This window comes from Dinoponera quadriceps, unplaced genomic scaffold (genome assembly GCF_001313825.1).
Source record: "Dinoponera quadriceps isolate SergipeBrazil2010 unplaced genomic scaffold, ASM131382v1 scaffold482, whole genome shotgun sequence".
NCBI classification, from domain to species: Eukaryota; Metazoa; Arthropoda; class Insecta; order Hymenoptera; family Formicidae; genus Dinoponera; species Dinoponera quadriceps.
Window position 1 is genome coordinate 20,010 of NW_014554581.1, and position 6,916 is coordinate 26,925.

Consider the following 6,916-nt stretch of genomic DNA (forward strand, 5'->3'; position numbering starts at 1 on the left):
GGGCGTGTCCGCGGATTTTAGAAAAATGGAAAAAGAGCAATATCGGTCGGTGATTCGATTCTTGTTTTTGGAAGGGAAATCGCGCAGCGAAATCAAAGAGCGCTTGGATGCTGTGTACGGTGACTCTTCTCCTTCGATGGCGACTGTCAAAAATTGGTTTAACGAGTTTCAACGTGGTCGCACGTCGGTTTTTGATGAACCACGCCCAGGTGCCCCGAAAATGTCTACCACGGAGGATAACGTGACAAAAATCCACGATCTCGTATTGGCAGACCGTCTATTGAAGGTGCGCGAGATAGCTGAAACAGTAGGCATCTCAAAAGACCGCGTGGGTCATATCCTGCATGAAATTTTGGGCATGAGAAAGCTGTCGGCGCGATAGGTGCCGCGTTTGCTCACTCCGGACAACAAGCGCAACCGTGAGACCATTTCAGAGCAGTGTTTAACGCTGTTTAAGCGCAATCCGAAGGAGTTTCTGCGTCGTTTCGTGACCGTCGACGAAACATGGATCCACTGGTACACACCAGAGACCAAGGAACAGTCGAAACAGTGGACTTCACCCGGCGAACGTGCTCCGAAGAAGGCGAAGACTGTCCTATCGGCCGGAAAGGTGATGGCCACCGTTTTCTGGGATTCACAAGGTGTGATCTACATCGACTACCTGGAGAAGGGCAAAACGGTCACAGGGCTCTACTATGCCGAATTATTGGGCCGATTCGACGCCGAATTGCAGAAAAAACGGCCCCATTTGGCGACGAAAAAAGTGCTCTTCCACCATGATAAGGCACCGGCTCACACCTCCGCCGTCGCCACGGCCAAATTGGTCGAATTGGACTACGAACTGCTGCCCCATCCACCGTATTCCCCAGATTTGGCCCCGTGCGACTTTTTTTGTTTCAAAACTTGAAAAGGTCACTCGTCGGGCAGAAATTTGAGTCGAATGAGGAAGTCATCGCCGCCATGGAGGCCTACTTTGCAGACTTCGAGAAAACGTATTTTTCAGATGAGTTTTTCAGGTGGATTTTAAAGAAGTTGGAGCATCGCTGGGTCAAGTGTATCGAACTAAAAGGAGACTATGTTGAGAAATAAATCGCCACTTTTCCAAAATTTTCGTTTTTCTTTTGTAGGCTAAGTACTTATCGGACCGNAAGTGTATCGAACTAAAAGGAGACTATGTTGAGAAATAAATCGCCACTTTTCCAAAATTTTCGTTTTTCTTTTGTAGGCTAAGTATTTATCGGACTGCCCTCGTATATCTGCTAGCTCGCGCACTTTCAGTCGACGATCATCCAATACCGCTTTGTGGATTTTCTTCACCATTTCTGGAGTCGTCACCTCATTTGGTCGACCACTGCGATGCTCGTCTTGACAGCTCGTACGGCCTCGTTTAAATTCTGCTACCCAATATTTTACTGTTGTAAACGAAGGAGCAGACTCACCCAGAGTAGAATCCAGTTCAGCTTTTATAATGGTTGGGCTGAGGCCTTTCAAATAAAAGTATTGTATCACATAACGATGACCAATTTTCTCAAATTTTCACAAATTCACTGTAAACGTTCACTATTGATGGCTACTAAACAAATACTAAACAACGTGGCGTCTTTAAACTTGAAACATGTGCTTTATAGATTGTGTACTTTCTAATACAGTGATATTTTTCAAACAACTACCGCCATCTCTAGGTCAGGTCGGGTACTTCATGGGCCACCCTCGTGTATCTTTGCATTATCCCGTATAATCCTCCATAGTCTTTCTGAAATGTAAAGAATATTCTAATAGAATTCTTTCTAGTTTTACAACACTATTTTTTTTGGCAAACATACTATACTATTTGATCACAACTGACAACTTGCATTTCGCTGACAAGCTGTTATAGCATTTTATATGTAATTAGGAAAACTATTTTAATTGTTTATTGTATAAATAACAGGCATATCTGTGGCTCGTTATGTGAAGATTTACACGAATTTTTAATTACCTGGTGAATACCAACAAGCTTGGTGAATGTTTCTTATAATAGGGATAGAAATGGACCCCGGAATACGATCGATAACTCGTTCTTTTCTTCCAAGATGGACGATATAATAATGTAAGAGCCCAAGAAAAAGGTATGTTAATAATGAAGAGATGATTATTATTTAGTGTAATAGTGACCGATTTGAAATTTCTTTCGTCCTCCTTTTAGCCTTTGAGCACTATGTTACGACACGGAAAATTAAGTATTGTGTTTTTGTGAAACAGTCCACCAATATCTATATATTGTGATATATATGACATATACAAAGTGGTCCGCAAGGACGAGCGTTATTTAAAATAATAGAATGCAAAAGTCGCGATATCGAACGTTGCACCACACACTGTATCTCGCTGGCCGCTTCGTAACCCCACCACTAGCGACGCGCAGCACTCACTCGAGTTCCGGTAGACCTCATTTCTTTCACGCCGTCGCGACCATAAGGCGACGTACGCATTCATTCACGACGATCCATTGAATTTTTTCCTTCTTTCTTTCTTCCTCGTCCATACGGCGATGGCGATGGCGCCCGCGGCCGGTGCGCGTCGACTTCTTCTTCTCTCCCTTCCTTTCGATAACGTATTTTTTCCCAACGCGTCGTTCGACTCTCTGCAACAATTATTTCGCGCGCCCGCGACGTCTCGCTGTCGCGTCTTCCCCCTATTACCCCCTACCACACCTTGTGATTAGAGACGGAACGAGACGGCGCGCGGTACTACGCAAGGAATATAAGATCCGCTCTTTCGCGCTGGTAAGATCCTCGTGGAAGGGGATCCTTGATGGCAGAGGATTCGGGGGAAATCCTACCGAGAGCTCGCTATAGAATTATGAGAGAGTGAGAGAAGCATAAATTTTGATTTACGTGAGCGTGCTCGAATAATGAAGGAAAAAGTTTTTAATTCACTCCTCTAGTATATAAATCCATGCACGAAAAAAATATGTTTGTTTCGTTCGATTTAAACGAGATGTCGAGAGGGCACGAAAATAAATCTCCATCACCGTCTTCTTCTCTTCGAGCATTGTTACGAAGAACCGAAAAAATTTTAACTCAATGGCACAGTGAAAAAATATCAAGAATGCATGTAAAATCTAAATCATCATCTTTTTCAAAGGCTATAATTTACGTTATCCGAATGAAGGAAAGAATAAATCGCGATTTGATCACTTCTATGGAACATTTTCGTCAAGCATTTGGCGAACTTTGCAATTCTACCTTTTCCACCGCATTGAAAAAAGATCTGCAGTGATTTCTGCACGATGCGTAAATTATGAATTAGGCGATTAATTTGAAAAAAGAACATATAAAACTTTATATTCAATTTTCAGATTAACAAATGTGATATAAACACGATGACACGAGATTCGTCAATGGAGCAACAACAGCAGCAACCATTGAAAAATCAACAATTTGCATATTCTACGCTACAACAGCAACGATATTCGCTGCAACCATCTGGAGATACGCAACAACGGTATTGTTCACAACAGTTATCTGAAAACTCGATATCTGGATTCGCAAAAATTGCAACAGCAGTATGAATATTCACAATAGTCACAACAGCAGTATGAATATCCACAACAATAGTCCGCTGGAAATTTGAAACAACATTCCGGAGATTCGCAACAGCAGTTTGGAGAACAATTTGGAGACCCGCAACAGCAGTCCGGAAATTCACAACGGCAATTTGGAGGACAATGTGGAGATCCGCAACAGCAGTCCGGAGAAAAACATTCGGAACTTTCGCAAAAGTCGTTTAAAAAGATTTTTCAATAGCAGTCTTCTGGACAACAACCGTTGTCGTCTTTATTGTTATCGCCGATTGTTTTTCAACAACAGCAGCAACAATTGTCAACTTATCTTCAGCAACAACCATCTGTATTTTTTTAACAAAAACAGGCTTTTTTACAACCACCGTCACCATTGTAAACGCCGTCTTTACTGCGAGTACCACCACCTTCGATACAAACACCGCTTACGCTGCGAACACCACCGTCATCGATAAATACATCGCCATCGTTAACGCCATCGTTAACGTCATTCTCGATGATAAAAACATCATCGCCATTTTTATCGTAGACACCACCATTACCTTTGTTGCACACAGTCTTCGCCTTTGCCGCAAATTATATCTTTAACGCCACAAGAGCAGAAGTATCAGTCACCGCTGAATAATTTATACAACATTGGGATTTTTGATACATCGAGCCGAAAGTACAATATGTCGCTTGAACAACACTGGAACGTACCAAGTGATCAACGTATTAACGGTAAAGATATTTTATCTTATTTTTAATTGCGAAAAAATTTTTAACAAATTTTTTTTGAACAGCAATCGCGTTTGGTTACTGATCCTCTTTCATCAAAATTCTTCACGACGATTTGTATAAATAACGTGAAAAATCTAACCTGTCTAATTATAACGAATCGAACCGCGTCACAGTTCTATCTATCTTTTCAACCAGACATATAACTTACTTCATTATCAAAGATATTAATTAGTTCAGGTTCGTTCGCTAATCTCAATTGATCATTTCCGCTCGATCGGATGGAAAATATCGATAAGCGAAATTAGAAAAACACTTACATTCGCAAAAAATTGGGTCATTGTTCGCCTGCCTGTGCGCGCTTATTTTTTTTACCGTAGTGGTATTCTCCGTTCGTACGACCACCCGCACAATGTCTTCGTCTTTATCACCGGCATCAGGGCGCAACAAGAAAAGGCAAAAATGGCAGAAAAAATTTGTCTAAAGTTACAGTGAGGAATGTGAAGAAGTGGTGTGTAACTTTCAACGAAAAAGTTTGAACGATATGCAGATCGCATTGAAAGAAATACGCGACATTGCATTAAAAAGATTACAAAATGAATTTTTGAACAACTTGCAACATGTGACGAACTATAACGATTCCGTTATTCGCCAAGAAGGGAAGAAAAACAGTAGCAGCGATAGCAACAGTTGCGACGACAGTAGCAGCAGTAACAGCGAAAGTGAAGTGGAAGATTCTGCAAACATCTCCTGATATTCGATGCAAAGATATGAAACAGGAATACCGTTTTCATATCCGTAGAAGCTAAAAAGAAAAACTTAGGATTTGGGACGAAGGATAAAAATATAAATGGTATTTTGAGTATTTTTGTAAAAACTGTGCGTTTTATTTTAACATATGCAATAAATCTACAACATAAATGTACAATTTTAATTTGTATTAAATTACATTTCTGTAACAATGGTGCATTAAATATGTTCAATGAAAATATTCTAAATGATACTTAGAGAAGTTCAATTTTTTATTAATTTTTGAAATGTAATATTTTTTTTAATTCTGATGTACGCTCATCTAAATCGCAATAACCAATCTTTGCTGTCAAATTAGCGATTGAGATGTCGTTAAAAGATTTCTCAATTTCTTTCCCATAACGATTCGCAACAACCGCGCTAATCTTTGATGACGTGATAACTACTTCGTCAAATGACATTAGCGAGTTATTTTTTTCTGTTTTAAGAGAACACGTCCACATGTCCGGCGCGTCGAACAAGCGAACGCTATCGATTCTCACAATAACCTCAAACATTTTACTAGCGGTGAAGACTTCGCTGTCGCGAATGTAAACGATCACATCGTACTCGCGAATGGATTGTGATAATTTGTTGGAAAATTCGCACTCTTGCACTTCAACTGTAATATATCTCATTTATATTATATATAATATCGCACATTTTCATATGTATTTATACGTAAAACAAAACAAACAGAAATGAAAATAATATTATTGTATAGTTTACATGATTTTTTACAGAATATTTATTATATCAGCTGCGTGACTCTTTTTCCGACATTATCTAAGGATACATTAAAGCAAATATTTTTTATGTCAACAAATATAGTTTTGATTATGACCATATATTGTATTTAGAAATAATAAAAGCAGGTCTCTTTAAATGAACATATGCAAAATAGTAAAATCAAACGAACTCATTGAGTAAAGATTTAAATTATGCGTCTCGTCCGGATGAACAATATAGATGTCCGAAAGACGATTTGCCTACTTCCGGATAGGAGGAGTATCCACAATATCCTGAAAAATACATTTCGAGCAGTACGCGATGAGAGAGATTCTACAATATTTGGGACACTCTGCTGTTTCATGAAAGCTAGACTTTCTTTCAAAACTTCAGTAAAATTATCTTAATGCAGAGAATGAGAGAGAAACAAAACTTCTACATAATTTATAATAAGAGAGTGATTTGGCGATTTGTTTCGCGTGGAATCACGTGGATTAACTTTCGTCGGGCGTCCCCGCAATCTAGACCCGTGTTTTCTCTTGCCAAACCGACGACATAAATGGTGTTTGATTTCTAGCACGATACACTAAAGAAGTTTTACAATTAATCGCGAAAAAAACCCACGAATTATTGATATTACAGGCAGATAATTACAACAGAAATGAAAGCGCAATGCTGATCTGAAAATCTTCACAATACGCTAGTTTGTTTCTCGCTTTGACGTTTATTTTCTGATGAACTGTTGATAAAGCCATACACAGAGTCATAACTACGTTGTCCATTCGTATGTGATAACGAGGCGTAATTTTAATTCAGGAAAGCACAAAACAGGAAAGAACGATAAACTCGCAGTAACCTTTGGCAATATAGACGTATCATTCGTATATATTGTTACGCTCGTCTTGATGCCCGCGCTTTTAGCGCCCTGAACATACAGCTGATTCTCTTGACAACGAGTCATAAACAACAGATGATCAGCGTTGACGGATAAACAACGGGTTAGAGAGATTCTCTTTGGGGCGGTTGAGTCGTCGTGACGTGCGCAACGGTCTTTAAGGAAAAAGAGAGCTTGAGCCTGCGAGTTACGTGTGCTTCTTTGTAAATAGTAAACATAGTTGA

At 39.6% G+C, this 6,916-nt stretch overlaps 1 pseudogene; it reads left to right on the forward strand.

The window, feature by feature from the left end:
- Positions 1–220: 220 nt before the first annotated feature.
- Positions 221–5,033, forward strand: LOC106752181 (annotated as a pseudogene).
- Positions 5,034–6,916: the final 1,883 nt, after the last annotated feature.